Source organism: Pinus tabuliformis, chromosome 2_2 (assembly GCF_031772625.1).
Source record: "Pinus tabuliformis cultivar Carrire ecotype Pingquan chromosome 2_2, CPIR1, whole genome shotgun sequence".
Classification (NCBI taxonomy): Eukaryota; Viridiplantae; Streptophyta; class Pinopsida; order Pinales; family Pinaceae; genus Pinus; species Pinus tabuliformis.
This window is the reverse complement of record NC_142300.1, coordinates 642,369,972-642,393,260: the sequence shown is the minus strand read 5'-3', so window position 1 is coordinate 642,393,260 and position 23,289 is coordinate 642,369,972. Positions and strand designations below refer to the sequence as shown.

Here is a 23,289-nt window from a genome sequence, read left to right as displayed (position 1 = left end):
ATCTTGGAGGTTCACTCCAAAGTTTTTCCACTAATCAATCCCCCAAATACAAGTTGCAAAAGGAAAGAAAAAAAACCCTTATACAGGTTTATGGTCAACTCTCTCTCACAATAAAATAACATTTGTTTCCTTGATCCACTTTGCTCGCTAATGAATACAATAAAATACTAATCTCAAATAATTGTGTATTAAATGTAGCAAAAGGTTTGTTGAGATCATTAACTTCCTCTAATAAAATATTCTAGGAAACAAATAAAATATTATTCTCATCTATGTGATTACAATAAAAAAGTCAACTATTAATAGAATTGGTTACAACAACTTCATAAAACTAAAGCCAAGAGATGAGGGTGTTTTCTTTTTTTCAAGATAAACCAATTATAGGTTCTAAGAATATCAAGTTATATCGTTATCCATAAGTGCACCCTCCTAGACATGAATGAATATGTAAGATAGAAAAAGGACCTCCATGATATAGCAATGAATGACCTCCATATTTAGATAAGCGAAATAGATGTGCAAGTAACCAACCTTATCCACACATGTGGCATCAAGAACCAAGTCATTCCATGATGTGAGATGTAGAATGATTCAAAAGAGTCCCCATGTGTTACATGTGCATGATCAAGAGTGGAATTACTGGTGGAGGACCAAATAGGCAATCATATAGCATGAACATCCACATCAAGGTGGCATAGAAAACTATGCAATGTAAGCTCATCCATGAGCTATCACTATTACAAGGTAGAAAACCTCCACATTTGTTGGTTCCCTCAACCAATAGAATATGAACATGTGCCACATGACTTCCCCATGAAGAAATATGCATTAATAGGTTTAACGCTCGAGGGAATTTTGAGGTCTAAAATGGGCCTCCTAAGGAAATTATAAAATAATAATGGAAATAATCAAATAAGATTAGATTACATCATCAACTTTTAGAGGGAAAAAATAAATAACTACTTTTTCAACTCATATTTTCGACTTATCTCCATATTGGTTTGCTCAAATTTCAAGCGGGAACACTCGTTGGATGCAAAATTTGATTCTTCATCCAATGAGTACCCCCGTTTCATACTTTCAATGGACCTTGCAACACGAAAAATGAGAAATAAATGAAAAATGTGAGCAATCATGTTTGTTCATGTATTTCTCATTTTTCGTGTAGCAGAGACCATCGAAAGTATGCAACATGGGTACTCCTTGGACGAGGAATTAAATTTTGCATCTAACAAGTACTCCCACTCGAAATTTGAGTAAAATCTTAGGGAGATAAGTTGAAAAAGTAATTTTATTATTTTATTATTTTTTAATCTTTATACTATTTTACCCCAAAAATAGTGAATCATCCCCCATGGTTAACATCATCATCTTGAATGTTATTGGTTCTTATAAAGTTTATTTTGGTTGTAAATTTTTCTTAGGAGGTCCATTTTAGACCTCAAAGTTCTCTAATTTGTGTCATAAATGCTCAAACACAAGATATACCAACCACAAACCATAGATACCTAAGAAATCATGAAGTGGAGTGCTCCCCAAGATGATGTGTCTATTTTGTAGAATATCCATATGATTTCAACAGGCGCATAAGACTCCATGTCACCCTCACCTAAGATTCCATGTCAACCATATCCATTTATGCACTAAATACCCCTTAAACATGGTGGAAAGTATTGAAAACCTAAGAAAGGGTGGATTGCTTCTGAAGAGCAAGTGTCGATTCCATTAATTATGAGCATATAGCATGATAGATACAAAAATTCCTGTGTCACTTCATCCAAACTATCTAATCTGTTAACCATGACAAAATGTTTCCTTCAAACCCTAGGTTACTAAGAAATGTGTCATGGAGGTGAAAAATATACTTAATTAGGTGTATATTTTATTATGTATACTGTAAATAGCTAACATACACTTTAGATGTCTAGGCACTCCACCATAGGTCGATATCTCATCGTGCCACTATCAAACCATAGTCAATCCCCCCAAGGTCTTCCAAAATATAACAAAAGTGAGCGCTATGTGAAAAAGGTTATCTATATGGTTGAATATCATCATGAAAGTACAACAAACACCAAAAATACTAAGTGTTTCTTCTGATATGAGCTTCATGTGATCATGTCAAGACCAATCCCAACTCTAAAACATGATCGAGGAGATAAACACTCCACAAGGTAACTTATCTATCTTATTGAATGTTATCATAATAGTGCAATAGGCATGTAAAATGCAAGAGCACTCGTTTAAAAGTGTCATATTGGCATATATCCACAAAAATCCTCATCAAATCCTATAGAGTACTCAAGACATACTAAATAGATTAATACTCTAAAAATATCACTATCGATTATGTTCACGATCATCATAAATGTACAAGATATGTATAAAATGTTATTCTCCCATAAAAGCATTATCCTCCATAATAGCAAGCCATGCAAAGAGCAAACAAGAAAATATTATTGTCGCATCAAAGCATTACCTTGATCCAACAGCATCTAGATAACCAACATCATAACAAAGCAATAAGAGCATCATCATAAAGTGATCAAAACAACACCAACCAAGATATCCAAGATCATCAACAACATAGTCTATGAAAGAAGACCACGACTATGATCACTTATCCTAAAACAATATTATGAAAGGTTACTCTGCAAAGAAGTATTAAGCCACCACTCATCCAAAATATCAACACCTATACAGGTTACCCCTAATATGCAATTATAGCTCATGTGAATAGGGGTAACAATGGGCACAATCAAATTTATTACCATTTGATATTAAAATGTATTTTCTTAAAATTTAATAAAATTAAGATAATTTATTTTACGATTCTATGTAATATCTATATTATCTTATCATATGTATCAAGATTTTTAGAAAAAATAGAAGATTTTATATTAGTATAAACTATGCAGAAATCGTATAATTTTATGGTGATTTTTTTTTAAATATTTTAGAAACTATTAAAACTATTATTTATTCCCAAAATCTTAATAGAAAAATAAAAACAAAAAATTACTTAAAAAGATAAATAGAAATAATTATTTTTCAATTTTTACTTTTCAATTAATTAAGTATAAAATATTGTAAAGATGTGGTAGAATTAAATCATGTTTTACATTTATTAAATAAATTTATTTATTTTAGAAAATTTATTATAACCGCATAAACACATGATTTTATCTTATTTTAAAAAAATATATATTTATATTGTATTATTTTTTAAAATATATTAATATATTTTTACATTCATTAAAATTTATCTCAGAACTGAATCTATTTTAAATCAACCTAAAAAATTAATACATAGAAGATGTTATAACTTTATAAAAACATAATTTTATCTTATTTCAAGAAATATATATTTATATTGTATTATTTTTTAAAATATATTAATATATTTTTACATTCATTAAAATTTATCTTAGAGCTGAAACTATTTTAAATCAACCTAAAAATTAAATTCATAAAAGATAATGATTTAAATTTATCTTCCGATACTTGATAAAATCAAGTTTAAAAGTATATAAAATACACATAGTAATGACCATTTTTCAAATTGGAATTTTCAATATATAAGAGAATCTGTTTTCCATTTTTTTTTCATAAGAATCTGCAACTTTAAAACTAAACACAAATTCAAAATATTATGATTTTTCAAATGTAATAGTATTTGCATAATCACATTTCTAAATGTAAATTAGTATTTACAATAGAACCTTGAACAGACATTGGAAAAACAAAAATTTCAACGCTAAAATGGTTTCCATAAGTATCGATACTCTTACAGAGTTAATTCAATTTTCACGAGTATCCACATGCATACTCAAACTAAATTAATGAGCATATGCTTTATGACAAGGTCTTTTAAGATCAGGCATGTTGCATTTATCTATACATATTTAACGTGGAGCAATCCCGGAAACAGTACCACTGAGAAGGTCGCTCCCAAGAATATCTGAAGACACATAGGGATTTTGGGTCGTTATTTCTGCAAAGCTCATATGCTTTTCTTCCATGTCCATTGAATCTAGAGATTGCATGGATGGTGTGGTACGATAGGGCATTAACTTGATGATCTTTTCAAGCTCGTGAACAACCTGAGTCACAGAGGGGCGTGCGTCGGTTTCGTCTTTGCAACAGCTCAATGCTAAACTGGTAAATGGCACCAAGCATTCTGAAGAGTATGCTGATCGATCATAGATAACATCATTCCGGATTGATATGCCATATTCACCTGCGAAACAAGATGATTAGTTGCAGGTACCCAAGATTAACAATAAAAAACTCCCTTCTCACTAGGTTCAGTCAACTTCATAACAATGCCACTCAGTGTTTTTACAATTGAAGTGCGTTGAAAAGTAAAAGAGGATTTGGGTGCTACTTCTAAAGCCCAGTATGATAGAAATAGACGTTGTCACCTGGGTAAAACTTACATCATGGGGGCTTAAAAATATACAAATAATGACAGTAGTAATTTCCATTTTACATTCGACAAAATAAAATTTATAAATCCAGACAAATCCAATACTTCAGATTTTAAATGCCTACATGAATGAAGCACATGAAAGATGCCATGTACAGAAAATAGGATAAAGATCGTAATGACTGTAACATATACCTCCCGGACAATGTTCTTTCCATTCGTAATGGGTTCCATGCCTGTCAAGAGCTCCAGAAGGACCACACCGACACTATATACATCGCTCTTATCAGTCAGCTGATGAGTCGAGAAGTACTCTGGATCCAGATATTACACAAAGTTATCCATTGCCTGTAAATACAATTAAAATCACCATGGTTTAAAAAAATACAAGTCTAGCGCATGTATCACTTCAAGTTTTGTTTCTTACCGGAGCACCTTTCGCTACAGTTGATACATGACCTGGAGCTGAACCTCCCATATCTGGTTGTGGTGCAAGCTTTGACAGTCCGAAATCTGCAACTCTTGCATTAAAATTATCATCTAGTAGGATGTTGGTTGCCTTTATGTCACGGTGGAAGATGGGAGGATTAGCCTCTGTGTGGAGATACATAATGCCTCTAGCAGATCCCAGAGCAATGTGAAGGCGCATGGCGAAGTCTAAAGGCTTTAATTTGGATCTTCATGTCAAAGAATAACACATATTTCTTTCTCAACATTGACCTACATTTGAAAGTGAAGCATGCTTATGGAAAAGGACAAACTATTCTAGTCCTAGCTACACTAGAATTTCAACATGGTATCAGAGCTTTGGTGAAGGAAAAGAGCAGAGAGATCATCTTGAAGAGCACTTGAAGGGCATCCAAAGAATTTTGAATTCTATCCTCTATTGTGATCAACAATCTTCATCATGAATTCCTTCATGAAGACTGAAAGCAAGCTTGAAGGATCTACTAACTACAGGGCGTGCAATTCTAGGGTTGAAATAATTCTTGAAAGAAACAAAGTTTTGGGAATTGTCACAGGTAAAGTTACTGAACCATTTGATCAAGCTGGAAAGGAGAAGTTTCATGAAGATGATATTTTGGCAAGAAGCATCATATTATATTCTATTAGGGATCATTTGATTCCCTATATTGCTGAACACAAGAATGCCAATGCTATGTATGATGATATTATTGGATTTTATACCATTAACAATGTAAATCAATCCATCACTCTAAGAGGACAACTTCGTAATACCAAGATGACGAAGAATGACACAGTGGCATCATATTTTCTCAAGATATCTCAAATCAGAGACCAACTCAAAGCCATTGAAGAAAGAAGTATCCGATAAGGAATGTTGGATGGTGTTGTCATTGATGTCAACCCTGGGGTTTGACAAGATTTGACTTTGACTGAATCACTCATCATTAATGTCAAAATGTAATGAACGCTTCTTATAATGGTTTGGATTACATCAAGTTGGTAGCTCCACTGTTGGATGGTTGAAAACCTAGGTCTTAGGGTTTGCATTCTTGGACTAAGGACATACCCCGACTTTGTAGAGGGTTTTTGAAGAGTAAAATCATTGAGTTTGCTTTAGAGATCCCTGTCATTGGATTCTCCTTGGAATCATGATTCTAATGGTATGTGATACACCCTGAGAGGCCTCCTAGTCTAAGAAATATTCAAGTTTGAAGTTTGGGACCCCAGTTGGTAGGCTAAAACCCCATAGAATGGGTCATGACACACATTCATTAGTCAATGATCATATCTAACTTAAGGGTTACTACAAATAAGCTATTATCCCTCCTCCATGATCCAAGAGGATCCATTGATCCAATTGTACAGATGTTCAAAGTGTCGTCATTAGTGTTCATGGGTGTCGTTTAGTGTCACTGTCGCTTCAATTCAGCTTTGACAGATCGAAAATGTTGGTTATGATCAGGTTGTATAGGTAATGTTTATAGTTTTTCATGGTGTTTAGTTGATGTGGTGTTGTACCTGGCTGTCGACTTATGTTCACCGATAGTTCCGCCAGGATTGGTCGACGACATGTGTTTTGTCGTTCAACTTTGCAGGATTGGTGTCGACAAGGGTTGTTTGGTCCATCGCAAAGGTTTGATGTGTCAACATGGTTCTCATCATGGTAGAGGTTCATTGTCCAGGTTGTCATTGCAAAGATAGCAGGAATCGACGATGTGCATGGGTTTATCATCGCATATGGGTTTATGTCAAATTGTTATGAAAGATGTAAAAAAAGATTTTTAATTCTAGAACTAAACCCTAATACTACATCTAAGTCCTAAAGACCAAAACCTATTCCTAAATCCTAATCATGTTCTACAAATCCTACAACATTCCCTAAGCTACATCCATGTATTAATACCATGTAAAAATCCTATTAAAATTCCATTACTAAAGTCCTAAACCCTAATCCTAATGCTCTCGACCTATTTTGTATGTTTAAACATTGTTAATAAAAAAAACATTACATATGACAGACCAAACTGCCATCCCTATACCACATCGGAAACTGTATGCATGTGAGCACGGATTATAAAGGTGGAGGTTACGGTTTTGTGTCCCTAACCGCGGGCCGCTAACTGTATCAGAACCGCCAGAGGAAATGGTCATGTGACCGCATGTCGGAGTTCACGTCGGGGTTTTCGAAACTGCGGAGTGCTCACTGCAACGGACCCTGCCAAACCACGGCATGTGACCGCAACACCATCAACCGCCATCGCCAACCATCAGCGGAACTACCGGCGTACTAATCGTGGGTTAGTTCGATCTGTTCACATGCGCTGGCAGTGTCCTCCACCCAGTCATCTAACCACCAACGGTTTCCAGGATAATATAAAGTTTATAATGGATTTTGTTGAGTTTTATGGGAAAAATATTAATTCGACTACCATGACATTAACCCTAAGGTGGAAATTTGTAACTATAAGCCCTAAATTAAACCTTCAAGTCCGCACATTCATGCCGAAATTGAGCCTGAGGAGGTTATCATGAATCCACAGGCCTACACAGGCTTTTTTTGCCCTCATTGAGAAAGGAAAGTGGATTTTGAGTTTTCATGTGCAGGTTATAGGGATAGGGGCGATTTTGTTTTCAATATTGCGGGAGCATCCGTAATCAGATTTGGAAACCGTAAGTGGCATTGGAAATCTGGTTCAAAGAGCTATTTGATGACAGAGGTAGAAATTACCTGTGTACAAGTTCAGTCTATCTAATTCAATGTGTAATCGACTTCTTCCTTCTCATTCCTAATAAAACAGTCGCCCATCTTGAAAGCGAACCCGGAGACGTAGCCCATTAGGGACGAACTCCGTAATCAATCTTGTTGCCTCATATAACTGTATTTTTACTATTTGTACTTCTGTTATGCATCGATTTCATGTTTAATCAGTTGTCGTAAAGTGATCAATTCAAGAAGTTTTCCTCAATTTCCGTGCTTTCAGTTAACATCCAAACTCATTAATGGCTAATCAATTCTACATAAATTTTTAGTATATGGTAATTTCAGATCATATAATTTGGTATCAGAGCAGGTTTCATTTGTAGAGTTGCCATTGAATGTTAACCAGGTCAAAGTCGCAACGAGGAGAAGGAATCCTTGAGCAGATCGATCCAGAAATTGGAAAGCGATGAGTTGTTCAGGAGTCGACCATTTCAGGACCTGATGCAGGTGAAAACACTGAGACTAAGATGAGTGAGGAACAATTTCAGCAAGCGTTCTTCACTATGCAGCAGATGTTGGGAGAATTGTCCGAAGACAAGAAGGTGAGAGATGCTTCTTCTTCAAAGGCATCGAAGAAGGACAAAGGTAAAGGAAAGGCTGAAAAACCTCCTTCACCTCCATCATCTCCATCATCCTCTTATTCTTCTTCTTCCAGTGCAGAATCTGAAACGGAAAAGAAACCTAAGAAATCATTTCTTTTGAAACTTAATGTTAAATTTGAGTTACTTGTTTATGATGGAGAAATGAAACCTGAAAAGCTAGATAACTCGATAAAGCAATTAGAAGTGTATTGTCTCATTCAGAACATTTCTAGAGATAAAACTAAAATTTAGTTAGCTACACTTAGAATGGGGGAACAACTTTAATCTGGTGGGAAAGTAAGACTCAGCTAGATGTAAAGCGTAAAGGAAAAGTCATCTCTTCATGGTCTAAGTTTTTGAAAGCTCTTAGGAAACAATTCTATCCTTTAGGATACATGAAGCAAGCTATTATTGATTGGCAGCATCTGAGGCAAGGTAAAGGGCAGAGTGTTTAGGAGTTTACTCAGGAGTTCAGAAAGAAAGAATTGGTGCTTGGTATTTCATTGGATACACGTGAAACTTTGTTAAAATACATCGACAGTTTACATTCATATTTGCAACATACTTTATTGATGTTTAATCCTGATGATTTTGATGAGGTGTGTGTTCAAGCCATACATATTGAATTAGGTGGCAGGCCATTCAAGTTGTCATCTTAGTCATCCAAAGAGGTGGAAACTAAATATTCCAGAGACAGTAAGGGGAAGAACATTTCGAAGAGAAAGAAATCAACGATCGTTCAGAAGGAAATACCTACTTGTTCTCATTGCCAGAGAATCGGTCATGATGAATCAAAGTGTTGGAAACTTCATCCAGAACTTAAGCCCAAAAAGTTCCTTAAGGCGAAGGATGAAAAGAAGGCCATTGCAGTAGTCCAGCAGGATCTAGGTTTAGATTCAGGTGATGAAAGGAGGATAACCGCCATGGTTACGATAGGTAAAACTTCTAATACTGGTTCAATTTTAATCAATGAATGAATTTAATATAATTACATGAGCAAATGAAGCTCAATAAGTAATACAAAGATATTTACAAAAATAGAAACATAAAGTTTCTATTAGGAAATAAAAACAACCAGTTTCTTCTAAGAAGTTGCTAAAAAGATAAAAATAGAAAAAGCTAATAAGAATGAACATTAAACACTAAATAGCATTATTCTAATACCCTCCCTTAATGCTCAATCTATTTACAACACCGATAGACCTTCTGAATTTTACAAACTTATCAGGACCAAGAGGCTTAGTGAAGATGTCAGCGGGCTGCTCCATTGTGGGAACATATCGTAGCTGAACGGATCCATCTTCAAAAAGCTGGCGAATGTAGTGACAATGGGTTTCTACATGCTTTGTTCATTCATGAAACACTGGATTCTTGGCAAGTTTGAGCACTCCCTGATTATCACAGAACAAGGGAGTAGGACCACAAGCATACATCGAAGCCAAACTGCCTCACAAGATGCCTTAACTGCTCCCCGATACTCTGCTTCTATTGAGGAGAGACCCACTGCCTGCTGCTTCCTACTAGTCCAGGTGACAACACCAGATCCTAGATTAAACACATACCCAACTGTAGATTGTTGTTTGCTCTTATGTCTAGAAGTTCTAGCTTTAAGGAGCTCATTATCCCAGAGATCACCAATGGTTTTGCGCCCACCATTTAGGCCGAAGAGTAGAGGAACCAATATCAGGAGGAGGTGGAGAAGGCTCATGAACAATAGGAGCAGCAAGAGGAGGGTTATTTTGCGGAGGAAGCGTAGGTAGTGTATCATCAAATATTGATTATGTATCATCCCTCCCATTAGGTGGACCTACCGGAAGAAGAACACTGTGAGGCTGATCCTCAGAACATTGCTCAGAAGGAGGAGACTAAAAGAATCCTCTGTCTTCATCAAATACTACATCCAGACTGAAGCTAAGATGACCAGTGGCTATATCTATTACCATATAGGCCTTGTGATGATCACTGTACCCTGTCATCATGAGTTTTTGGCTTTTGGAATCCAACTTAGGGCGCTTAGCAGCTGGAATCCAAACATATGCAACATATGCAACAGACCAAACCTCTTTGGGAGTCTTCCCTTTAACAGCTGAGTAGGTGATCGGTTAAGAAGATAGATAGCAATAAATACTGTTTCAGCCCAAAAAAAATTCGGAACACTCCTGTGTTGTAACATGGAACAAGCCATTTCCACAACCGTACGGTTGCGGCGTTCGACAACATTGTTCTGCTGAGGAGTGTAGGGAGTAGTTAACTGACGTTTGATGCCATGAATATCACAGAAGTTGGAGAAAGCAGAAGAAAAAAATTCCCCCCCATTGTCTGTCCTAAGAATTAGGATATTACTGCGAGATTCTTTTTCAAATAAGGATTTAAACTTTTGAAAGGTACTAAATACATCAGATTTATATTTTAGAAAATACACCCACATCTTTCTACTGAAATCATCTACAATAAGCAAAAAATATATGCAACCAGTAATAGAAGATGTATTCATAGCACCACAAATATCAGCATGAATTAACTAGAGTACCTTAGATGTGCACCAAGATTCTCCATCCTTGAATGAAAACCGATGTTGCTTTCCAGCTTGACAGGCACCGCATACTCCCAACTACTGAGTCTGAATATCAGGTAACCCTAACACAAGTTCCTCCCGAGAGAGCTGAGAGAGATACTGCATGTTTAGATGCCCATATCGTTAATGCCATAGAGTGCTGATGGGAGAAACACGAGCTGCTAGAGCCACTTTTGGAGAATCACTACTGTTAAGAAGCTTTTATAGACCATGATCCTCTAGGCCAGCAACAACTGTAAGGCTAGTCTCCCTGTCGATAATGGAGCACTTGTGTGCACTAAACACTACATCAAGCTAAGGAGAGTTCCTCATAAACTGGCTGACAGACAGTAGATTAATTTCCATACCAGGAACATAGTACACATTCAAGAAGATGAGTGTGCGCCAACCAGACTAGATCTGAACTATACCTCTGCCAACCACTGTGTACTCTTCACCTCCGCCAAATACCATGGAATCACTGAAAGGTGAGAAGTCAATAAACCAGTCACGCCTGTGAGAGAAATGGCATGATGCACCAGAGTCAATGTACTAGGCCGAAGACGGGACATGATCTGAAGACCTTTTAGCCATAAAGGTGTAAAAGGCAGATTTTGACTTCTTGGAATGTTCTGCAATATTCACTGTCTGATGGGGCCCTCCCTATTTCTTCTGTTCAGAAGCAATCCTCTGTCGACAATCTTTCTTCATGTGGCCGAATTTGTGACAGTAATTACACTACACATTTTTCTTCCTAGCAGGATCAGAAGCTGAGAAGAACCTTTCTACTGAAAGGACTAAGAGGACTGATATTTGGCAGCAAAAGCATTTTCTGAGGATGCTGATGAGGCACCACTACCAAACTATTGTTTCCAACGATCCTGCTGCATGAGTTTGTTTCATAGCTCCGGAAACTTCAGATCAACATTAGTGGAGGTAATGTTGAGTGTTTCTATGAAGTGTTCATAAGATTTTGGTAGAATTTTCAAAGTGATGACTACCATATCTTCTTCCTCCATGGTTCAACCAATGGGTTTCGAGCTGATCTTGAATGTCTTTAATCTTGTTAAGATGTTATTGTAAAGACATATGTTCGTCCATCATGATGGAGAACCACTGATTCTTGAGAAAGAAAGCTCTGCTCCTGTCGGATGTCTCGTGCAATTCCTTCAGATGTTGCCAAATTTCAGCAGCTGTCTTGCCAGAAGGAATCTGCGGTAACTGATCATTAGTCATCTGCGGTAACTGGGAAGCATAACAACCTCTTGATTTCGATCATCAAACTTCTCTTGATCGATAACATTTGTACCAGGACGGAGCTCTTTGTTTAGAACGAGTTGGTCAAGACGCCTTTATTCAAAAAAGGTCAATATTCTCTATTTCTAGATGTTATAATTGGTGCCATTAAATCGTTCACTGCCTTGCAACATCAGGTTGGTTAGTGAAGCCATTTTCACATTTCCCAAGACACAGGAAACAACAAAAGAGTCCAGCACAGATTTCAATGCAGATTTCGGTTGATCCGGACAAAAATTGGACAGGTGTTGGAAACAAATTTCAAATCCGCTGACTCAAAAATCGAGGTACGGAAAACGATGCACCCAGAAAAGTCTGACGACTTGGTCGAAAAAAGAACCACCAAAATTAGAATTTGGGTTTCGTTTGAATTTGAAATACGCTGAAATAACCCACAAGCCACCCACAGATCAAAACCCTCACTTAACACGTACAGCGCTGCTTTAACATCGGGACTAGAAAATGACCAAAAAATGTTGAATCGACCGCCAAAGAGGGTTGACTGTTACGTAAAAAAATTTGCGGACTATCATGGAACTAGTGGAGCGTAAAAAAAAATAAAAAATAATTAGACTTGAGGTTGCGCCACCATATAGTTCAAAGGAATGCAGCTTTGGCCATGATCAACTCGTAGATAAAACTACTACGCCCTGTTGGTTTTGGTGCAACGAAAAAAAATCGAGAGCAGTTTCACGGAAAAAGATCGAGGCATAGTATACGAATTCCTTGTTCTCTGATCAAACTACAACAGGGTTTCCTTGCCTTTTCTTCGACGGCTTTGGCCGACATTTGCTGCTTGGATAAAATAGCATGCAAATAGGCAGAATACACAATAGACGCTTGAATATGCACAGAGATGTCATCAATTGTGGGTTCTGATGATCTGAAGCAGCCTATTCTCAACTACAAGTATGCAAGGAATCACATGGCAATTGCCAAAGACGCTAAGTTGCCAGGGCAGGGCAGATCTAGCATATATATGCGTCCCTCTCTCTTATCTCTGCATCTGGCATGCTCACATTTTTTGGAGCTGATATAGAGAAGTGAATGCAATGGCGATTCAAGAAGACACCATGAGGAATGCGAAGAGGAGAATGAAACGCAAGTATGATCTCTTGCCCAGAGAACCCGAGGACATTGAGGAAGATGGAAGCGACAGCTATCCACAGCATAAAAGACATGCCCGACTCTCTTGGTGGTCACGCTTGCAAACTTAAACTGCACACGTAGTAACTGAGGCTCCAACACCGTTGACATCACGGATTCGAATCTTTGCGAAATCCCAAAAAATAAACGGTGAGTTGCTGTAGTGCAACATAGTGGAATCATCAGCCGGAGGATTGACTCCAAAGTATATTCCAATAATTAAGAAACCCTCGGAGTAGTCGGAACCCATAGGCACAAATTAAACAACGACGTCCAAAAAAAATTGACGCCCCAAAAAAAATTTCAGATTCCAAGAGCAATTTCGAAATGAGCCACATAATTTTTCAAGCAATGAAAATTTATTTCGAAAGATACCTATTCTCTGATACCATAATCAATGGAATTGAATTAAATTACATGATAAAATGAATCTCAATAAGTAATACAAAGATATTTACAGAAATAGAAACATCAAGTTTCTATTAGGAAATAAAAACAACCAGTTTCTTCTAAGAAACCACTAAAAAGATAAAAAAAGAAACAACTAATAAGAATGAGCATTAAACACTAAATAGCATTATTCTAATAAAGTTCGAAAACTAATGTATCTTCTTCAAACATAAATCCTTCACATGAGGATAAACAAGTTGAATTCTTCCACATAAGGATAATTTCTAAGCATACAAAGATTGACACAATGTTTGACAGTGGATTGCAAGCAAATTTAATATTTGAACATATAGTTAATCAATTAGGATTGGAGACACAAAATCATCTAAGACCATACCCATTAGGTTGGGTTAATAAATCAACTCAGATACATGTCACAAAGTAGTGTCGGTTAAAATTTGCAATTACATCTAAGTACATTGATGAAGTGGAGTTAGATGTGGTCCCAGCAGACATATGTGGAGTTGTTTTAGGAAGTCCTTATCTTTATGATAGAGATGCAATGTTTTATAGAAGAGAACATAAATATCACCTAAAGAAAGAAGGGGTTGAATTTATTGTTAGCGCACATAAAGTCAAATCAAACTTGGATTTAATTGTTACAAATCAAGTTAAGCAGTTAAAAGTTTGAGTAAATATGTACTCATGGTTATTAAGGAACAACATAAGGATGATTGTTTGAAATGCGAGATTCGGTTTATAGATCAATTGGTCAAGGTGGTTAATTCTTTTCCAAGAAATCTTATTCATAAACAAGATAAGCAACATGAGATACATTTAATGTCCTATGAACATATTCTTAAAGATAGAATGAATCTCAATTCATTCAATCAACTGAATTATAAAAACTATTATCATCAGTAATGTATTGCAGGGAATGGTACATGTGAGTCCAATTAGAGACTTGTTTCAGATGGTATGTTTATTCTCAGTTTCAGGGGTGCAAGTCAGTATTGGGGAAAGTCAATGTTACATTTCTTTGGTATTGCATCATCATTTCATGCTTTAAAAAGTAATGAAGCCTCTTTTCAAGTGGAGAGGAAGTTTATAAGTTTTCATGACAAAGAATTTTCGAAAGCAAATCTAAAGTTTCCTTCTCATGATTTGAAAACTAATGCAATAAGTGAAAGTGTTAGTGAATGGAAAAATTAGTTAATAGACGAAGAAATAGTGATTCAAGTAAATCAACAATTACTTAGATACTTTTGAAGTCAAACTAAGTTGCAACAATCTTCCCATCATAGCTGGATGAGTTAAGTGCAGCAAGTTCACTTAGTAATCAGTCAACAGGAAAGTAAAACAGGTCAAGTAATTGAGATGAAGTCAAAATCAAAGGAGTCTTTGAATATTCTAGTTATTCTGGAAAGTAGATTGTTAATACTCATCAGATGTATTGAACAAAGTTCTACAAATATTGTTTTCAAAGATTTTTTTGAATCAATAACTCATGATTCTTCGTGGAAAGAATTCAATTGCCATGTTGATAACAGGTTGTTTTCCCATCATCGCAAGTTGTTCACACTGCTGATGGAATAAACAGGTCACCGAATCAAAAGGTATCATGGTCATCATCATCAGGGTCATCACTTGCAAGAGATTGATCAAATGTATTGGTACATCGTCAGGTCAAGATGGAAAGAAAGGGAGTTCTACCCTCATCGACTAAATGTTTAATCAAACTTTTGTGGTCCAAAAGCTTTCAAGTGGAGAGGAATGATCCAGGAGGATCCATTGATCCAATTGTACAGATGTTCAAAGTGTCTTCATCAGTGTTCATGGGTGTTGTTCAGTGTTGTTGTCGCTTCAGTTCAACTTCGACAGATCGCCAATGTTGGTTATGATCGGGTTGTATAGGTAATGTTTATAGTTTTTCATGGTGTTCAGTTGATGTGGTGTTGTACCTGGCTATCAACTTATGTTCACCAACAGTTCTGCCAAGATTGGTCAACGACGTGTTTTGTCGTTCGACTTTTCAGGATTGGTGTCGACAAGGGTTGTTTCATCCATCTCAGAGGTTTGATGTGTCGACATGGTTTTTGTCATGGCAGAGGTTCATCTTCCGGGTTGTCATTGCAAAGATCGCCGGAATCGACAATGTGCATAGGTTTATCATCGCATATGGGTTTATGTCACATTGTGACAAAAGATGTAAAAATGGTTTTTTAATTCTAGACCTAAACCCTAATCCTACATCTAAGTCCAAAAGACCAAAACCTATGCCTAAATCCTAATCATGTTCTACAAATCCTACACCATTACCTAAGCTACATCCATGTACTAATACCATGTAAAAATCCTATTAAAATTTCATTACTAAAGTCCTAAACCCTAATCCTAACGATCTCAACATATTTTGTATGTTTAGACATTGTTAATAAACAAAACATTACATATGGCAGACCAAACCGCCATCCCTATACCGTATTGGAAACCGTATGCATGTGAGTAGGGATTATAAAGGCGGAGGTTACAGTTATGCACCCTTAACCATAGACCGCTAACTATATCGGAACCACCAAAGGAAAGGGTCATGTGACCGCATGTTGGAGTTCACGACCGGGTTTTCGAAACTGCAGAGTGCTCACCGCAACGGAGACTACGGAGAAAACCATGGCATGTGACCGCAACACTGTCAACCGCCATGGCCAACCATCAGTGGAACCACCAGCATACTAACTGTGGGTTAGTTTGGTTTGTTCACATGCATTGACAATCTCCTTCACCCAGTTATCTAACCACCAATGGTTTCCAGGATAATATAAAGTTTATAATGGGTTTTGTTGAGTTTTATGGGGAAAATATTAATTCGACCACCATGACATTAACCCTAAGGTGGCAATTTGCCACTATAAACCCTAAATCAAACCTTCAAGTCAACACATTCATGCTGAAATTGAACCTGAGGAGGTTATCATGAATCCACGGGCCTACAAAGGCATTTTTTGCCCTCACTGAGAAACGAGAGAGGATTTTGAGTTTTCTTGTGCAGGTTCTAGAGGGATAGAGGCGATTTTGTTTTCAGTGTTTCGGGAGCATTCAGAGTTGGATTTGGAAACTGTAAGTGGCATTGGAAAGCTGGTTCAGAGAGCTATCTGATGACAGAGGTCAAAATTTCCTATGTGCAAGTTCAATGTATCTAATTTAATCTGTAATTGTTAAAATTGGAAACTAGGGCCAAACTCCATGTGGGTCATCTTATTTATGGCAGATGATATTTTTCTTTGATCCCTCCCATTGAGAGGTGTAGGATTGATCTAAATATCATTCGATTGCGATAAGTATTTATGAAGATATGAATTTATTTTGATTATGGACAAATTGTGAAGTCAGTCAACAACTTATGTAGGCCCAGAAGCCCAACAGTCATGTCTATTCAACCTCTACGTTTTAGTATAAATAGAAGAGGACTTGAAGTCATTTGTCTCATAGACACTCACTCTTGTGATCTCACTTCATCCTGTTTTGGGTTTGATGAAGATGAGATCTAGAGGGAGTGCCCTAGGGTATACACTTCCCTAGATAACATACCTAAAATTAACATGGTATTAGAGCTGAGGTGAAGGCAATTCCCAAGAAAGAGTGAAAGAGAAATCATCGAAGACAGTTGGGAAAGAAAAAAAAGGATCACTGGATTCCTCATACCTCTTCAAATTCACCAAGGGTGAAGTCGAAGCAGAGAATATTATCAGAATAGCGCAGTAGAAGTTTTTGATGGCCTACCTAAAGATCACTTCATTGGGAAGTCTGGATCTAAGGGTGGAAGGAAAGGCAGATGCCTTGGTTGCAATAAGTTTGGACATTATGCAAAGGAGCATCCGAATTGCAGAGACACATCTCTTGATAAAGATAAAAATCATTCTAGGGACATCTTCAATCATCAAAGGAATGACAGGTAATGCAATTCATCAAGGAAATGGTCGACTCTTCAAAGAAAGAAAGGAACCCCAGGTATGAGGAATCAAATGTTGTTTTTGATAAGATAAAGAAGCATTATCTTGTATTGGCCCTCTCCTTCAGATTCTTTGGGAATTTGGCTTATTGATTGTAGTGCTTCAAGGCACTTCATCGGATAGTGGGGTGCACTCTCTAATTTGGTAGAGATGAAAAAAGTCGTGGGATTATACTTGGAGTCGATGCCACCTATCCCGAAAATGGTGTAGGGAATGTTAACTCTCAATTGAATGAGGGTAACTCGCTTCATTTACATAATATTTTTTATGTACCTGATCACAAGAAGAACATGGTATCCATTTCGGCAATGGAAGTCAAAGGTTACAGGGTGGCACTCATCGATGGAAAGGTATGTGTTTGAAAATAGAATTTTCAAAGATGTTTTTGAGTTCAGGGTTGTATCAAGTTGCAGGAAGTCCACTAGGGACCATGTCCATCAACACATAACACCGGAGGTCTGTGAGTCAGATGGTGACAGGGATGACTAAATTCAAAAAGAGCATGAAAGTACATGTCTGATATGTACCAAAGGAAGATCTTACAAGGGGACCATTCCCCTCATGTAATAGGTCCGCAGGTTTCGAACAACCCGAGGAGTTTGAGATTCATGATTGGGAATCTCATGTATACAGGTGGAAGAAAGCCCTCTATGGCTTGAAGCAAAACTCCCCGGGCATAGTATGAGAGGAATTATAGTGGTCAGATGAAGCTAAGATTCACTAGGAGTCAAACCGATCCAAACCATTACCCGAAGGTTGTGGATGATAGACCTCTCATACCGACACCTTATGAGGACGACCTATTTCTGACAGGTGCAGACCCTCTCATTTGCAGAAGTAAGAGGGAGTTGGATTCCGAATGTGGAATGATAAACTACAAGCCTATGACTACCTAGAGGATATTAACTTTCAGAAGTTATATGGTAGTCATGTCGGACCAGATTTGGGAAATGCCTCTGAGTTTCATAAACTCATTCGCGATGATGTTCTTGGTGAACTTCCGTCCGGACATATGTTTTGTAGTTAGCATGGTGAGCTCATATTTGGTTGAGCCTCACTGGATTGGTGCCAAGAATATTCCGAGATATCTTCAGGGCACAATCTCTCATGGATTGAGATACACTACCGGAAATATAAAACTGCATGATTATTCGAATGTTGAGTGGGCAGGCAGTGTGGAGGATCACTAGAGCACTTCTTAGTGTTGGATCTCTTTGGATTCTGCTTCGATATCATGGATGAGCAAGAAGCAGAAGTCGGTTGCTATAAGCACCACTGATACCGAATACATAGCTACAAGTATGATCGTGTGTGAAGCTGCATGGTTGCAGAAGCTCTTAAGTGAGCTGTTTGTACACATGATGAATACCACTGTGATTCTCCGTGACAACCATAGGGGGGATTCGATTATTGAGGAATCTCGTATTCGATGATTGCTCTAGCACATAGACATTAGATATTTCCTTATCTGCGATATGGTAAGTCAATGAGCGAGGAGGCTCCATCGCATTGAGATTGATGTACAGGTCATAGACATTTTTTCAAAGCCCTAGGGAAAGGTCAAATCTGTGACTTTCCCGAAAGACTTAGAGTTGTTGAGAGACCTTCTTATAAGGGCCCTGCATGTTGCATTCATTGAGCTCTAGGAGCTCTGGGGGGCTTGGGGTACTTACTACAGCAACATACGACCACAGGACGACTCACCCTCCCCTGGTGGTGCACTATGAACAAGATGATTAGCCCTTCTGTGGGCCGAGATGATTAGTACTCCCATGGAAACTTTGGAATAGGATGATTAGTTCTCTTGTGGGCCGGGATGATTAATTCTCCCGTGGAAATTGTGGAAAAAGATGATTAGTTCTCTTGTGGGCTAGGATAATTTGTTCTCCATGGCGACTATGGAACAAGATGATTAGTTATCCTGTGGGCCAGGATTATTTGTTCTTTGTGGCGACTATGGAACAGGATGATTAGTTCTCCTCTGGGCCAGGATGATTAGTTCTCTATGGAATCCATTGACAGGATGATTCGTTAGCCTGTGGACATGATGATTAGTTCTCCTATCGAGGCATCCTACCCATGCAGTATGGGACTCATGGTAAGTACCTCTCATCTGATCAATGAGCAGGGAAATGAGGATAGGGACCATAGTAGTACTATCGATGGAGGCATCGCTGTATCTATCGTACTCCCAATGCTAGGATGACCTCCATTGATCTGGGATCAGTATGAGTGGTTTGAGACACTCTCTTGTGACATTGATCTGGGATCAATGATATTGATCTGGGATCAATACGAGTGGTTTGAGACACTCTCTTGTGACATTGATCTGGGATCAATGAAACTGATCTGGGATCAATATGAGTGGTTTGAGACACTCTCTTGTGACATTGATCTGGGATCAATGAAACTAATCTGGGATCAATATGAGTGGTTTGAGACACTCTCTTGTGACATTGATCTAGGATCAGTATGAGTGGTTTGAGATACTCCCTTGTGATATTGATCTGGGATTGATAAAACCAACTTCGGGCCAGTAAGAGTGATGTGACAGGCTCTCTTTAAATGAAACTGACTTCGGGTCAATAGAGAATAGTATGAGACATTCTCGATATAATTCTTCTTCTTCATGGTTTAGTAGAGCAGAGTAGAACAAAGCAAAGATCAGAAGAGCATATCAGTGCAGGGCACTGATGGCAGAGATAGTACAGTCGGACATATGGATTACCGGATGGAGTTCTCCCTAGTTGAGAGGGAGTGTTAAAATTGGGAACTAGGGGAAAACTCCATGTGCGTCATTCTATTTATGGCCGATGATATTTTTCTTGGATCCCTCTCATCGAGAGGTGTAGGATTGATCTAAAAATCATCTGATTCTGATAAGTATTTATTAAGATATGAATTTATTTTGATTATGGACAAATTGTCAAGTCATCTAGCAACTTATGTAGTCTTAGAAGCCCAACAGTCATGTCTATTCAACCTCTATGTTTCAGTATAAATAGAAGAGGACTTGAATTCATTTGTCACACACACACTCACTCTTGTGATCTCACTTCATCATGTTTTTGGTTTGATGAAGATGAGTGCTAGAGGGAGTGCCCTAGGGTATATGCTGCCCTAGATAACATAACTAAAATTAACAGTAATCGACTTCCTCCTTCTCATTCCTAATAAAATGGTCGCCCAACTTGAAAGCAGACCCAGAGAAGTAGTCCATCAGGGACGAACTCCGTAATCAATCTCGCTGTCTAGTATAACTGTGTTTTTACTGTTTGCACTTCTGTTATGCATCGATTTCATGTTTAATCAGCTGTCGTAAAGTGATCAATTCATGCAGTTTTCCTCGATTTCCATGCTTTCAGTTAACATTCAAACTCATTAATGGCTAATCAATTCTACATCAGTTTTTAGTATATGATCATTTCATATCACTCCATAAGGCTCACAACCTTCCTTACTTAACACACAAGACATGAATTAATTAATTTCTAATGTTTTAATTCTTTATGGAGCCTCTCCTAATCTCCAACGTTCATTTCAATGGAGCCCTTCTTAGCCTACACATGTCTATAGAAAGGAGAAATTATACGTTACCTCACATATCATATTTCAATAACACATCTTATGTCTTTATGCTCTGAAATAGTTCGAACTCCTGAGGCAGAATAATGAATTTCCGAAGAGGGCTAGGGCTAGTCTTTCTTGTCTATTATTTGATTGGGATTCGTTGGGCAAGGTGTTTTTGCAGGTATATTCTCTCCTTTAAGGTTTAAATCACTCCTCCAAAAGTGATTAACTCATTCTATGATCCAGTAAATATTAAATAAGGCCTCTAAAACTTTCAGCTTTCTTGAGTAGCTTACGCAAAGATTTATAGAGGGTTAGGTTTGACTTGTATTTTGTGTTGACGCTTATTTTGATAGGTAGAATTTGGTCCTATTAAAGGACCTTGTTAAGAAATTATTTTTGGGCAGCAAGTGGAATAAAGACACCTCGAAGAAACATCTTAGAATTTTTGTGGGACCTCAGTTTTAGAAAAGTTTTATTGAAAGAACTAGTACCCTAAGCCTCCATGCTATAAACCTTAGTAAGACCTAAATCCTCGACCTTATGCGGTTAGGATAGCATAGAGTTTCTATTTGAATTTGTGTGTTTAGTTCTAAGATCACTTGGAATTCATATGACACATTTCTAATTCCAGACCTAGGGCAAGATAGTTAGGGACTGTTTGTGATAGCAGCCTTTTCCCTTGATCTTCCATCAACACTACAGAACTCTTAGTTGATGTGTGTCCATCTTTGTATTTGCGTAGACTTGTTTCAAGCCCTAATATTTTTATACTAAGAAATGATTAGTTTTGATACCATTAGAGCAAATGTTACTATTTGATGGCATTCAAAGTTTGAAGATGAAGTTTGTTCACCAACAGTTGTCAATATATGACAATAATTCTCAGCCCAATCTCATAATGTATCATTGAATAACCTCAAGAACCAAAGGCACTAACCCAATCATTGACTTTGAATTTTATTTTATCTAATAATATAGTGCACATCTTGTTGAAAAACCTCTCATTGCAATTCTCAACCAAATTACAATGACTTTCTTCCTTTACATATAGATTTGAAAATCATTGTAACTGTCCCATTACAACAGTAAAATAGTGACAAACATTGACTTGACTTGACGTGATGGAAGTTGTGACAATAGCTTTCATGTTTACTTGACATATAGTTTAAACTTGTGACTTGGCAATGATATAAAGATGTGATTGTGACATATATACTTTACAGAGACTTGATGACATGACTGTGATTAGGGTAATAAATGAAACCCTTGCATAGCTATAATGAACTTATGAGTTAATGATGTTATGCTATAGAAGATTGACATTTATTATGATGGCCAATGACAATGTGATCTTCTAAATTGATTAATTTGACAATGCAGTTAGGGACCTATTGAACGTAACATAAAATTGTGACCTAGACTTATATCAGAGTCATTCTAGGTTGAATTGAAAGTAACTTGATGTGACAATCCTCCTTGAAGTCTGACACAGATTTGACATTACCCTTATGATAGCTATAGTTCACTGATATAGTAAGGAAGACTTGATAAATTGACACTTGGATTGGACAATAGACTTGACAATGAGTTGACACTTTGACTTTGACTTGACACAGACTCTGATGACCTAGGAATTTGTAATAAGTGTCTTATAGTGAAGACCTAAAGGGTGTACTGTCTTAATGACATAACCATGACTTTACAGGGTAGCAGGTCCTTGAGGACACTATCACCTTGTAGTTCAGCTTATTGATGAGAAAGACGGATAGCAGTGTATGACTAGTGATCAGCAGTAAGACACACGCTGGTAGCTCTCTCTAAGCAGTGTTTGAGAGCATTGGAAGCAAGTCATAGGAATGACCTGAGACATCTTGGGGTATGCCATTATCAGACATTTGGATTCAACATTTGCAGCAGTACAGGGTGTTTAATTCAGTGATTTTGGTAGCTAGCGTTGTGAGCACATGAACGCTCATCTATTCATGTGCAGTGCAGTGATTCAGTAGTAATGTACAGTGGCCTATGTGAGCAGTGACATGCAGTGATGTGCAATGGTCAGTGGTAGCAGTTTGTACAATAAT

General features: G+C 37.4%; 1 pseudogene; it reads right to left on the bottom strand.

Moving 5' to 3' along the window:
* Positions 1–3,835: 3,835 nt before the first annotated feature.
* Positions 3,836–23,289, bottom strand: part of LOC149194263 (putative LRR receptor-like serine/threonine-protein kinase At1g06840) — a 141,817-nt pseudogene continuing 122,363 nt past the window's right edge.